The sequence below is a fragment of the Diabrotica virgifera genome, chromosome 6 (genome assembly GCF_917563875.1).
Source record: "Diabrotica virgifera virgifera chromosome 6, PGI_DIABVI_V3a".
In the NCBI taxonomy this organism is placed as follows: Eukaryota; Metazoa; Arthropoda; class Insecta; order Coleoptera; family Chrysomelidae; genus Diabrotica; species Diabrotica virgifera.
In genome coordinates, this window is record NC_065448.1 from 198225070 (window position 1) to 198240215 (window position 15146).

Here is a 15146-nt window from a genome sequence, read left to right on the forward strand (position 1 = left end):
TTTTTGTTGTTGAAAAATAAAGGTATTTACTAGAAAATAACCCGAAAGGTATTAACTTGGTGAAAAAATGCTATAGAACAAAAGGTGCTTAGAATTAGACGTTTTATCCACTTCCAAACTTATTTTGAACATATATTTTTTCACCCCTTATAAGGGATGAAACTCACCCCCAGGACAAAAGCACACAGAGGCCCAATATCATTTTTATTCTTTAACATGTTATCTATGTGTGTGCCAAATTTCATGTCAATCCAGGCGGTGCTTTAAAATTGAAAGCAAAAACCGTGATTCAAATGTATTATAAGTTGCTAGCCGTTGCTAAGGGCAACCGACACAATAAATCACAGTCGTAACGAAAAATAAATCTCCACTACGCTTTAAAAATCATTTTTAATAATTAAATCTAATTTTTGGTTAAAATAATTTTTATTTTAAGATAATATAAGTCTTTCTTTAGTCAATGACGGTGAAATAATTTCTTAATTGTTATAAATAAAGTCACTACGATTTAAGAAAACAAAAACAATTATCTCGGCTTCAGTTGGTCGTAGAAAATTTTTATTTGGTTTTGAATCTTTATTTTGTCTTCAGCAACAATCACGTGCAAGTTAGAAACTCATTGGATGTACAGGGGCTGCTTCAGTTCTAAATGTTTATAACGAAATTTGCCCCCTTATTTTCAAACCCGAAATAAGAGGTTGAAAAATGTTACACGCATTTATTTACATCAGAATATAAAAATATAAGTCTTTATAAGGAGAGTGGATCTTGGATTAACTCTGTACGATTTTTTTTCAAAAAGCTATAGCCTTGGACATTTGACCTCTTGGGATAAACAAATTATAATATCTAAGCAACAAGTTCACCAATCGGGCACTACAAATATTTTTTATGTTTAGTATTGAATGATCTTTATTTTAAAGCGTTAAAAAAATACATAAAAGTTATTTTTACAATAAATAAGGCAGTTGCAAAAAACGGCCATTTTGGACCTTTCGCAGGCTCTTTTGCAATAACGTATTAACGAAATTAAACTTGCCATGGCTCAAATTGTAGGTTTTTTAATTTACTACAATTTTCTATTTAAAAGTTTTTCTCTAAAATGAATATCATTTAACAAATGATATTCATTTCACAAATTAAAATAATATTATTTAACAAATGAAAATCGTCATAAATAAAAAACCGCACAAAATTTTTGGTTACATTATAGTATGTTATTCCTGGCAGCATCCTTTACAACACCTGATAGGTTTCAAAAATTCTTGAATTATATCCTGAAATCGACCTATTTTTCACCCACAGCTTGGACTATTTGCCGAAACAGCTGTAGCGACATTCATTTATAATAAATTTTGTGGAAATATTGAAAACAAAAGCTTTCCGCGTTTTATTGTTAGATAAAATGAATTTTCATCAAGTAACGGTCGAATCCATAAATTATTTAAGATATTTTTGTATCTGGACTAAATAGACTTAATTTTTGAAACGAATAGTCACGAGCATTTATTAAATACAATATATAAGAACAGGAATAAGAAAATGAGAGAATTATTGTTCAACTAATGTCTTATCATATCTATTTGCAGACTAATTGGAAAAGTTTGAATCAAGAAAAATAATTGCAAAAGAACAAGTTGGGTTTACAGCAGTAAAATCAGGTATATATAACTTTTATACCCTAGAACACCGCAGAAAACAAATAGCCAAAAGTAAATAGGTCCATTTATCATTTATTGACTCCAAGAAGACATACGAGTCAATAGTCAATAGGTAAAACTAAATTGGGAAGCAATGAATGATATCGGAGTTCCACAAAAACTACCCAAAGTAGTGAACCCAAGATCAAAATATACAACCAGATGAGATAAAATACTCATAGAGAAATCTCCTGAAATCATGGACTAGAAAGTATGAAAGAATATGGCGGCATTCCAGTATAATATAAATACCTACCTATATATATTAAGTATATTAATGAAGTAGTTATCGTACAAGACACGACGATGTCAGTTTTATGATAAGAAAATTCTAACAGAAGTAGATACACAAGATATAGAATAGAGGTAAACGTAAACAAACTCGAATACTAATTTTCGTTTTTTGTATGGCGTCATTTAATGTCTCCTTATTCATTAATTATTATTAGGGCAGTCAATGAGGAAATTTGGCTCCGAATTCCATCCTACTACATCGATTTACTTGATATTTTCAGAGTAAGTAGGGAATAGTTCAGGTAACAAAGTCTACCCCATGCTGATGTGCGCTTTTATCTTGGGGGTAAGTCCCACCCCTTCTCGGGGGTGGAAAATTTTTTGGTTAAAATAACCACGGAAGTGGCTAGAGAAACTACATAATTCTAAGCAAAAACTGTTGTATAATTTTTTTTAAAACTTAATACTTTTTGAGTTGTTCGTGGTTGAAAATTGGCCATGCTCATTGAAAAATGACACCTTTTCGGACGGTTTTCTGCAAAAGTATGCATCTAACAAAAAAATTATTAAAAATATTTTTGTAGCTTATAAAAAACAAAGAGACTTTTTCCTTCATACATCTTCTAAAAGAGAAGTTTTAGTTATAATACAAAAAGAGATATGGTAGGTGAGAAGAGTTTGTTTTTTTGGTGCATGCTCAAATCGGTGTATTCTACTTGAAATAACAGAGAAACGGTCGATTTAAGGTGTATATTATAATAGTACCAATGCTGCAAAATATTGATGACCAATGTATTTTAAGAAAAAATGGAAAGTATATTTTAACCCTTAATCCATCAGAATTTAAATAAATCTTAAAAATTTTCTTAAAAATCTTCCTTTTTCTCCATGTAACACGAAAATGATAAGAGATACGAAAAAAAGATACCAAACAAAAATGTAGGGTTTTTTAGATAAAAATTTGTTTTTGTTTTTCATTACTGTATCTCTTGTACTGTGTTGTTTTCAAGTTACAGGGAGAAAAATAATGCTTTTTAAGAAAATTTAAAAATGCGCTCTATAATTTGATTTTTTTTTTCAAAAACCTTTCATTTTGTACCCGCCCAACATTTTGAACATAGAAATAACACTATAATATAAGGTATAGTAGAAGAAAAACGGAATTTAAATTCTGGTGTATGAGGGGTTAAATATACTTCTCATTTTTTCTTAAAATACATTAGTTATCAATTTTTTGCAGCATATCTCGCTTAGTTTGAATGTAATCGACATTTAATATTGTTCATTTTAAAGGTCTTTTTAAGCACTACAAAAGGTATTGGTAGCATTATGCACCTACAATCGACCGTTTCTCTGTTCTTCAAGTTGAATACATCGATTTGAGCATGCACCAAAAAAACAAACTCTTCTCACCTACCATATCTCTTTTTGTATTATAACTAGAAGACTTCTGACGAAACGAATCTCTTTGTTTTCTTGTAAGCTACAAAAATGTTTTAAATAGTTTTTTTTAGTGAGATGCATACTTTTTAAGGTATTCGCAAAAAACCGTTCAAAAAGGTGTCATTTTTTCATGAAAATGGCAAATTTCATCAACGAATAACTCAAAAATTATTGAGTTTTCAAAAAAAATATTGAACAGTTTTTGCTTAGAATTAGGTTCTATAGCCATTTCCGTGGTTATTTTAACCTAAAAATTTTCCACCCCCGAGAAAGGGTGGGAACCACCCCCAAGATAAAAGCACACATCGGCATATGGTAGACTTTGAATTAGAAGATAAGTAGAGGCTATTCCCAAAATTTCATTAAAATCCATGCAGTAGGATAGAATTCGAAGCTAATATCCTATTCTTACTCCCATTGACAGGCGTATATTTATATAATTCGGTAATTTCGTACTTTGTCCATTACTGTTAATCTGCAGCTTCTTAACCAAAAGATCATTTCCATTGCATTGATTCTATTTGCCATTCTTTTATTTGTCACCTACGTCTCTGGGCCATAAAGTGAGCAGCTTTCCATGATTGGTTTAAAGGACCCCGCACAAACCTTATGGAAAATAGGTCCCAGTGGATTTCGTTCATACTTTGGGAAAATACTCTTTGAAGCATCCTGATAAAAAGTTCTCATGGGCACAACTCAATCGTATGAAGGATTTTAAAGATATAGAGGCCCAAACTCGGAAAATTATAAGATTTACGGGGTATTCCAATTCCGTGAGTTACTGGTTATTTGGCAACATGTAGAAGTTTGGATCAAGGAAAAGTACTAGTAGTCTATGATTTTTTCCTGGCTATCCAATGGCGACCTTTACTTTGACCTTGACCTTCAACGGACTTCATCTTCTAGAATTTCGAGGGTTTTCGGCATTCAATTGATATAAACAGATTACTCATGGGTTTTTGGGATCGCTAAACACGAATATGCCATCAGAATTGCCCTCCGGATGACGTGGTGGCCAGGACCTCTGCAAGGGACGTCATCTTCTAGAGTTTCGAGGGTTTTCGGCATTTAATTGATGCAAATGAATTACTGGAGGGTTTTTTGAGGTCGCTATACACGAATATGCCACTAGAACTGACTCCCGGAGCACCTGATTTCCAAGGTCAATGAAAGGGGCTTCTGGAGTTTTGAGGGTCTTTGGTACTACATTAATGCAAACGGATTAGTTATAGGTTTTTGGGGTTGCTGAACACGAATACGTGATCAGCACAGACACAGGAGCACCTGGTGCCTAAGACAGGTTATCTTCTGGAGTTTCGGAGGAATCAAATGGATTACTCTTAGGTTTTTGGGTTTGCTGAACATGCATACATTATCAGATCAGACCCACGAATCACATTGTGCCTACGGCACAATATGATCACGTGTTCGTGTTCAGCAACCCCAAAAACCTATAATTAATCCGTTTGCATCAATGTAGTACCAAAGACCCTCGAAACTCTAGGAGCCCCTTTCATTGACCTTGGAAACCAGGTGCTCCGGGAGTCGGTTCTGGTGGCATATTCGTGTTTAGCTACCTCAAAAAACCCTCCAGTAATTCATTTGCATCAATTAAATGCCGAAAACCATCGAAACTCTAGAAGATGACGTCCCTTGCAGTAGCCCTGGCCACCACGTCATCCGGAGGGCAATTCTGATGGCATATTCGTGTTTTGTGATCCCAAAAACCCATAAGTAATCTGTTTATGTCAATTTACTGCCTAAAACCCTCGAAACTCTAGAAGATGACGTCCGTTGAAGGTCAAGGTCAAAGTAAAGGTCGCCATTGGATAGCCAGGAAAAAATCCTAGACTACCAGTACTTTTCCTTGATCCAAACTTCTACATGTTGCCAAAAAACCAGTAACTCACGGAACTGGAATACCCCGTAAATCTTATAATTTTCCGAGTTTGAACCTCTATATCTTTAAAATCCTTCATACGATTGAGTTGTGCCCATGAGAACTTTTTATCAGGATGCTTCAAAGAGTATTTTCCCAAAGTATGAACGAAATCCACTGGGACCTATTTTCCATAAGGTTTGTGCGGGGTTCCTTTTGGTGTTTAGTTTTACTAGTAATAACGTCGCTTCATATAATCGAGTGTAACTATCGTCTTGCATTTCTTTATTTTATGTTGTATTTGTTTTATCCGATCCTGTATTTGTTAAAGTTACGTATTTATATTAATTTGTTTGTTTTATTAAATTGTTAATTTATCTCCGTGTCTTTTGCGGTATTTTCAATGACCATTTATTGCGTTTTATCATAACTAATTTCCAAAGACCAGCTTCCAAATTCTTCCTCCAGGTTTTATGCAGACTGTAGACGATGTCGCCTTTGTCTTCTGCTAAAACTATTTGATCATCGACAAAAAAAAGCTACGGCTACAGTTGTCGTAAATTTTTACTCCCATCTGTCCACAGTTTTTCTTCCAGTTTTCTAGTGTTTCAACTAAGTATATAAGTTTGAATAAGATTGGTGACAGGCAGCATTCTTGTCGAAGGCATTTATCGACAACAGTTCTCAGTAGTTTCGACTGACTTTTATTCTACATTCATTGTGTTTGTAAAGTGATTTTATGACATTTATGTAGGTGTTATCTACTCTGAGATTTTCTATTGTTTTCCACAGATTGTTGACTGGGCCACTAACATAGGCCACACTACAATGTGCAATTCAGTGTTGAATGCTATTGTTTTTTCTATGAGATGTTTTATAGAAAATATATTATCAATACATGCATGTCCGGTACGAAAACCACTCTGTTCTTCTGAAGTCCGTAGCTGTTCCTCCATCCTTTTTTTTAATGATTTTCTACTACAGAACAAACTACCTACAAAGGGTACGAAGAATCTTCTTCTTTTTAATATGCCTATCCGTGACGAATGTTGGCGATCATCATGGCAATCTTTATCTTATCTGCAGCAGCGCAGAAAAGCTGCATATATGTTGTGTTGAACCAGGTTCTTCAACCAGGATGTTCTTCTTCTTTCTGGACCCCGCTTTCCAAATATTTGACGACGCATATTCCCCTATAATTATTGGAATCTTTTTTGTTTCCCTGTTTTATGTATGGAGCTTAAGTAGCCCGTTTTCCCTACGATCGACATTTTTTTATCAAATACTTATTTGTTAAATGTTTATTTTAATTATTGTAATAAAGCCGACGGGACACGTTTGAGCAGTTCTGAAGGTGTGTGTCTCCAGAGCCAATTGCTGTGTTATTTTTCATCCTTATTAGTGTATTTAGGTTTTTATGTTTCCATATCGTTCTTCATGTGTTCCTCCTCCTCTTCCTCCTAAGTGCCTTCTCTACTGGGGTTGGAGATCAATAAGGCAAATTTCTCTCTGTTCTGAGCTTGATGAATTAAGTTATTCCCTGTTGTGTGGGTTCAATCTCTGATGCTTCGGAGCCAGGGTTTTTTCGTTCTTCCTATATCCCTTTTACCTTCGATTTTGCCTTCTAATATTACCTGGAGTTGCTCAAATTCCCTATGGCGCATGCGTCCTAGATAAGACGTCTTTCTAATTTTAATTGTATTGACCAGATGAGGATGTGTGTTCATTATTTTCAGTACTTCTTCATTCGCAGTTCTGCTGGTCCAGCTTATTCTTAGCATTCGGCGGTACATCCACATTTCGAATGAATTCAGTTTGTTGATGTCTTCTTCTTCTTCGCGCGACTAGGATTACTCCTGTTTGTCTGCCTCTTATTCCGTTTCAGTTGTTGTTGACTGTACATTGTCTTTCCACCTTTTCGGCGGCCTTCCAACGGGTCTTCTGCTATACGGCTTGTTGTTTTTACAGATGTTCGCTAATCTATCTGGTTCCATTCGATTTACATGTTCGTTCCAGGTTTTCTTTCTTGTTTTTATCCACCTGTTAATATTTTGAATTTTGCAACGTTCTCGTATACTTCTGTTGTTTTGTCTGTCTCTTAATGATATGCCCGCTATTGATCTTAATACTTTCATTTCGATATTGTTGATTTGTTGTTTCGTCTTTCTTGTATCGGTCCTTGTCTCCGCTGCATATGTTAGGATAGGTCTTACTGTTGTCTTGTATACTTTTATTTTGCTTTCCGTGGTCAGATATTTGTTTCTCCATATGGTTTCTCGGAGGCAACCACTTATTCTTGCCGCTTTTGTTGCTTGTGTTGTGGTCTCTGTTCTTATATTCCTGTCACTAGTGATCTCTACTCCTAGGTAATTGAATTTCATTACTTGTTCTACAATTTTGCCGTCTATTTCTAACTTGCATCTACGCGGCTCTTTACTTATCACTATACATTTAGTTTTTTCTACCGATATTCTCATATTAAATTTATTTGCTGTGAGATTGAAAGTGTGGAGCTGCCTTTGTAGGTCATCCTCGTTATCAGCAATTAGTACTGCATCATCGGCATAGCATAGTATCGTGATTTTATGCGCTCCCATGTGGTATCCATGTCGTTTTCTGACTTCGTGAATTATTTGATTCATCATCATATTGAATAAAAATGGGCTGAGCGAGTCTCCTTGGCGGATTCCTCCTTTTAGTTCTATGCGTTCTGTTTCTCCTGTTGACATTATAACTCTGGTCTTGTTGTTTCTGTTAATTTCCTTAATTAGCCTTATTATATGGTGGTCTATTTGTTCAGCTTGTAATAAATTTAAGATATCATTTCGCCTCACCCTGTCAAAAGCACTTTTTAAATCTACAAAGCACATGTATGCTGGTTTTCCATATTCAATAGACTTTTCTACTATTTGCCTGATAATAAAAATTGCATCTATTGTGCTGCGGTTCTTCCGGAAGCCTTGCTGTTCATCTGCCATATTCGCTTTTTCCTCGATTTTATCTTTTATGACTGCCGTCAACAATTTTAATGTGCTGTTAATCAGACTAATGCCTCTATAATTTTCAGGATTTTTCGAGTCTCCCTTTTTGAGTATCGGTAGCAGGAGACTTTCCTTCCATTCCACTGGTACTACTCCGATATTTATTATATCGACAAATAATTTTAGGAGCCATTTGAGTAGTGTTCTTCCTCCATATTTTAGCAGTTCATTATTTATCTTATCAGGATCAGGTGCTTTTCTATTTTTTAATTTTTTTATTCGTTCTTGTAGCTCTTCTTCTGATATTAGTACTCTATCGTGGGTTTCATTAATGTTTATTTCTCTGTTCTCTTCTTCTCATTCTCCATATAATTTCGCGAAATGCTCAGTCCATTGTGTCTCCGTAATGTTATCTATCCGTATAAATTCATTCATTTGTTTTTTGTCTCCTTATCATCTTCCACACCTTTTTCTGGGATCCATAGAGGTCGTATTCCATATCTTTGGTAAATTTCTCCCAGTGTTCCTTTTTGATGTTATCTGTTTCTCGGTTTACTCTATTCCTGATTGTCACGTAGTCGTCTCGTGTCTCCGGTGTCTTCACTCTTTTGTATGTTAGGAAAGCTTGTTTCTTTTGATTTGCTTGTGCTTTCACCCTTTCGTCGTACCATGGAGTTTTGTATTCACGTTTATTTTTGTTGACTTTTCTTTTACCTAAAGCTTCTTCTGCTGCTTGTAGGATACTTTTTCTAATAATTTTCCAGGTTTCTTCTATATCCTTTTTAGTCTCTAGGTTATGGCTGTTTAGCTTTTCTGCCAATCTGTTTCTATACAAGTTTTGTGTCCCTTGGTCTTCTAAGCTTTCTATGTTTAACTTTTCTTCGACTTTTGTATTTCGTTTGCGTTGTGTGTTGATTTCTATATTTATTTTCCCTAGTACCAGGCCATGGTCGGATCCTACATTGGAGGACGATAGAGTGCGCACATCTATTATATCCCTGGGGTGTATTTGTCTGTTTGTTATAATGTAGTCAATCATAGAGTTACGTCCTCTTGTATCTGACCAGGTGATCTTATGTTGTATTGGATGGTCAAAGTATGTGTTGTTAATTCGGAGGTTATTCAATAAACAAAGTTCTAGGAGTCTTTCTCCGTTGTCGTTGAGCGTTTCTTCATTAAATCTTTGTGTAGCTCCAGCCACAGGTATGTTGCCGACTCTGGCGTTTAAGTCGCCGAGAATTATTGTTTTACTACCGGCTATTGTGGTGTCCAGTAGATCTTAAAGCTGTCCATAAAAAAGCATCTTTTTCTTCCTTGTTTTTGTTGTTATCTGGGGCATATACGGGGATAACGTTAAGTGTCGTATGGTGAAGTTTATCTTGGTGAAAGATAGTTCATTCGATTTTATGAAATTAACCCCAACTCAAGAATATCCATCACAAAAAAATCATAACATGTGATCTGTCTTTAAAAAGACAACCACATGCAATGGTGACAGTAAAATTCTCGCGCTAGAGATTACATAGTAAATCACGAGGGAAAACCAGGAAAAAACCTCGTAATACTATCACGACATCGTAAGTATTAGGTCTTACTTTAGTTTACTCTCAAAACTAATACCAAATTCTGACCTTAATATGTACATATGTTATTTTAAATTACAAATACTATTAATAATACATAGATATATAAACAATACTAAAATATAAAATATGTACTAACTCGATATGTTATTGACTTACTAATCCTGGTATTTTCTTTCTATTGACTTGCTCTTTTAGTATTGGTAACCACATCCTACTGCATTCTACCGAGTAATTTGCGACACAATTGGTTTCATTTAGCATAATTAAAGCCGCTTCTTTAATTTTTCTCTTTTTACTATCTGTTTCTTTCAGGACTATACTTGAATCTCTCCACTGAACTCTATGTTCATTATCCCAATTGACATATTTGAGATCTATTAAATTCTCTATTTTTAATATAAGACTGATGTTTACTTATTTTCCTGGGTTTCCCTCGTGATTTACTATGGAATCTCTAGTGCGAGAATTTTACTGTCACCATTGCATGTGGTTGTCTTTTTAAAGACAGATCACATGTTATGATTTTTTTGTGACGGATATTCTTGAGTGGGGGTTGATTTCATGTAATCGAATGAACTATCTTTCAATAAAGTCGTCCCAGGAACGCAACTTCTAAAGTATAATATATGTCTGAATTGCCGATATAAATGAGTCAGATTAAATAAATTATTAGAAGAATTTTTTTTACTAAGCAACAACATTTTTGTTTAAAAATTCATTAATATTTTTTGTATTTTGACAACGACACCCGATTTGGGCGTCGAAACGTTAATAAAATCATTTTTTTAGTAAAATTGTGGCTTATTTCCCATCAAAACTTTAAATTTTACAATTTTTTGATATACCTAAGTATATTTCATACTAGTGACGTCATCCATCTGAGCATGATGACGTAATCGATGATTTTTTTAAATGCAAATAGGGGCCGTGTGGTAGTTCATTTGAAAGGGTGTTCAATTCTCTATTCAGTAATATAAACAATAATATCAGTATTTATACAGGATGGCCAAAAAAATATTTTTTGAATTAAATAATTGACGCAAAAAGAATAATGTGCGTAATTTATTTAACTCAAAATACATTTTATTGCTGTCAGAAAATAGAAAAAAATGTTTATTGGGAAAATAAACATTGCTTTTCGCTTAAATTAAATGTTAAAACTGTCAAAAGAGGTGGGTTGGAGACTTTGTGATGTAATTTAAGCGAAAAAATGTTTATTTGTGAAATAAACATTTTTTTATATTTTCTGACGGCAGTACAATGTATTTTGAGTTAAATAAATTAAAAGTACATTCTTCTCTTTGTGTCAATTAATTCAAACAATATTTTTTGGTCGCTCTTTATAAATAATGATATTAATGTTTATATTACCGAATAGAGAATTGAACACCCTTTTAAATGAGCTACCACACGACCCCTATTGCCATTTAAAAAAATCATCGATTGCGTCATCACGCTCTGATGGATAACGTCACTAGTATGAAAAATATGCGAAAAAATTGCAATATAAAAATAAAAATCGACCTGTTTCGGCATTTTCTTAAAATCGAATAACTACTACCAAATATCGAGGTGGACCCTTTTTTTTGGCCCATCCTGTATTTATACAATAATATTGCTGTGATCATGTACTATTAATATAGAAGTTTAAATAAACGTTTCTTTCATCTTGCAAACGATTACAACGATAGTAACTGCAAAATATTTATGTAAACTGTTACTTTTTAGAAATTAATATTTTTTTAGAAAAAATCATTTTTTTCAAAAAGGGACGCTTAGCGGATTTAAATTTTGTCTTGTATTGTCTACTCTTGAGTTGTAGAAGATATTCCAACAAAAAAGTTGAAGATGTAGTAAATTAGATAATAACGTGTTTCAAGCTCACCGTGTACACTGATTATTTATTATATTATAATTTTTTCTTATTACTACACAGACATTTTCCTTTTTTCTCTTTGGTATTTATTTACTCCGCTGTAGTAATGAACATATTCTTCCATTATTTCGTTTCTTTGACCTTTTTTCTTTATTTCAGTAAGTACGGTAAATCCGTTTCCTATTGTTTCAGTTCCGTAAAAGTTTCCTGATATTTATTTTTTTTACTCTATATATTCCAACATCCTGTATTCATTGTCTGTTCTCTCTGCTGAGTTCGTTTCCGTTTGTTTCCGTCTGGTATCCAAGGCTTTTTATTGGATTGTTAGCTTATATTTTTGTTTCCAGGTGCTGGGAAGCTAATCTGACGATCTAACACTTCTCATTTCTCAACCGGGCAAAAGACGGGCTACTACGAAATTGAAATTTTGGGTAAACTTTAGATTGAATTCATTTCAACAGCTTCAGAGCAAATACATTCAAAACTTACTATTAAAAAAATTAATTTCGAATACAGCAATTGGTAAAGAGTTGTTTTCGGGGCATGGACTGCCCCATATATCAAGGTTACTATATAATAGTGCATATTCGCGGTGTGCAAGAACTTGGAGGGGATACGAGAAACAATCGCATACAGGATGTTTCATTGGGAAAGTAACATACGTTAACTGTAGAAAGAGGACACTTAGGCGGTCTCAAAAATACCATACTTAATGGGTCTTACTCCATTAATAACAGATATATTAGGTCTGGCTCCCGCGTATGAAAAAAAGTTGATTAATAGCAAGCTGAAAATTTGTTAATAGCTTAAGGGTGTCTAGTCGGACAAACTTTGATATATGGGAACACTGGAACAGGGGAAGTTTTAATTGTGGAACAGGTTAAAAATTTGGAACGGTCAGACCACGAAAACGGCACATGTATTTTGTCCGACAGAACAGACTTAAACTCTCCGAACAGAGATTAAACTCTCATGCAAAAATCAGACTGCTATTTATCACCAAATGGGCGTTTTAATGAGTGGAACATGTAGAATATGTCAAATGACAGGAATTATGACAGGTGATAAATAGCAGTCTGATTTTTGCATGAGAGTTTAATCTCTGTTCGGAGAGTTTAAGTCTGTTTTGTCGGACAAAATAAATGTGCCGTTTTCGTGGTCTGACCGTTCCAAATTTTTAACTTGTTCCACAATTAAAACCTGCCCCTGTTCCCGTGTTCCCATATATCAAAGTTTATCCGACTAGACACCTTTAAGCCATTAACAAATTTTCAGCTTGCTATTAATCAACTTTTTTTTCATACGCGGGATCCAGACCTATACTGGGTGTTTTATCTATTTTGTCATTTTCTTATTTGGTTCATAACTTTTTAACCACACCGTATATTTATTTTATATTTGGCACGTAAATATCCTTTAAGGTGTACAATAAATTAATTTATTTACAAATGTAAAAAATCCAGGCCCGGATTAAAAAATATTAGAATAATGTTCCGACTCAAAAACAACACACTGTACATTAAATTTTTTTAAAATGGATTTTTTAGTTGAAAAGAGGATGAAAAACTAAATTTAGTGGTATACTTTGAATTTTCGGCAAAATGATTTTTCTGGTCAAATTTTGAATTTGAATTCTGAATTATGTGAATTTCGAGAGCTCTAAGTAGAAAAAAAAAATTAAATACAACTTACAACTTGTTAACCGCACTGTATATTTATTTTATATTTAACACGCGAATATTCTTTTAGGTGTCCAATCCATTATTTTATTTTCAATTATAAAAAATCCAGGTCTGGATTAAAAACTATTGTAAAAATGTTCCGACCCCAAAAAACACCCTGTATATTCAATTTTTTAAAATGGATTTTTTAGTTAAAAAAGATGAAAAACTAAATTTAGTGGTATACGTTGAATTTTCGGCAAAATGATTTTTCTGGTCAAATTTTGAATTTGAATTCTGAAATTATGTATGTGAATTGCGAGACCTCTAAGTAGAAAAAAAAATAAATACAATTTACAACTTGTTCACCGCACTATATATTTATTTTATATTTAACATGCGAATATTCTTTTAGGTGTCCAATCAATTATTTTATTTACAATTATAAAAAATCCAGGTCTGGATTAAAAAATATTGTAAAAATGTTCCGACCCAAAAAAACACCCTGTATATTAATTTTTTTTAAAATGGATTTTGCATTTGAAAAGAGGATGAAAACTAAATTTAGTGGTATACTTTAAATTTTCGGCAAAATGATTTTTCTGATAAAATTTTGAATTTGAATTCTGAAATTATGTCAATTGCGGGAGCTCTAAGTAGAAAAAATTAAAATGCGACTTAATTTTAATTAATACCATTACTTAATCTAAATTGGTAAAATGTTAAAACATTTCAATGTTTTTTATTATCTGTGACAAATAGTTTATGGCGAATATCCATCTTTAAATAATGAATAAATAATAAAGAGTCAATAAAGAATGCATCACTTTAATCAACAAAGTATCTAAAAATTATAACAAAACAGAGAAAATGTGCAGCATAAATATTTAAAACTAAGGTACTTATTCAAAATTACCACCATCAAAAATTATTGTTATGTGTCAAAATGTTAATATTTTACCAATTTAGATTAAATAATGGTATTAATTAAAATTAAATCATATTTTAATTTTTTTTACTTTGAGCTTCGCAATTCACATAATTTCAGAATTCAAATTCAAAATTTTACCAGAAAAATTATTTTGCCGAAAATTCAAAGTATACCATTAAATTTAGTTTTTCAGCCTCTTTTCAAATGCAAAATCCATTTTAAAAAAATTTAATATACAGGGTGTTTTTTTTGGGTCGGAACATTTATTCAATATTTTTTAATCCGGACCTGGATTTTTTATTTGTAAATAAATTAATTGATTGGACACCTAAAAGAATATTCGCGTGTAAAATATAAAATGAATATACAGTGCGGTTGACAAGTTGTAAGCTGTATTTCAATTTTTTTCTACTTAGAGCTCTCGAAATTCACATAATTTCAGAATTTAAATTCAAAATTTGACCAGAAAACTCATTCATCCTCTTTTCAACTGAAAAATCCATTTTAAAAAAATTTAATGTACAGGGTGTTGTTTTTGGGTTGGAATATTTTTCCAATTCTTTTTAATCCGGACCTGGATTTTTTACAATTGTAAATAATTTAATTTATTGTACACCTTAAACGATATTTGCGTGCCAAATATAAAATAAATATACAGTGTGGTTAAAAAGTTATGAACCAATTAAGAAAATGGCAAAATAGATAAAACACTCAGTATCTTTGTTATTAATGGAGTAAGACCCATTAAGTATGGTATTTTTGAGACCGCCTAAGTGTCCTCTTTCTACAGTTAACGTATGTTACTTTCCCAATGAAACACCCTGTATAGCGGACAAATCTTGCAACTTTCTTAAA

At 32.9% G+C, this 15146-nt stretch overlaps 1 protein-coding gene across 6 annotated transcripts in view; it reads left to right on the top strand.

Annotated features, from left to right (window-relative positions):
• The window catches only part of LOC126887114 (GATOR complex protein WDR59), a 321890-nt gene that overhangs the window by 260176 nt on the left and 46568 nt on the right, over positions 1-15146 (top strand). For 2 of the 6 annotated variants that reach the window (XM_050654461.1, XM_050654459.1), the window contains exon 2: positions 1590-1661. The exons of 3 other annotated variants lie outside the window; for them this stretch is intronic. The gene's annotated coding sequence lies outside the window, so the exon portion shown is untranslated. Of the gene's footprint in view, positions 1-1589; positions 1662-1695; positions 2067-15146 lie in introns of those variants that run through there. One more of the 6 variants, XM_050654462.1, reaches the window with a different exon arrangement.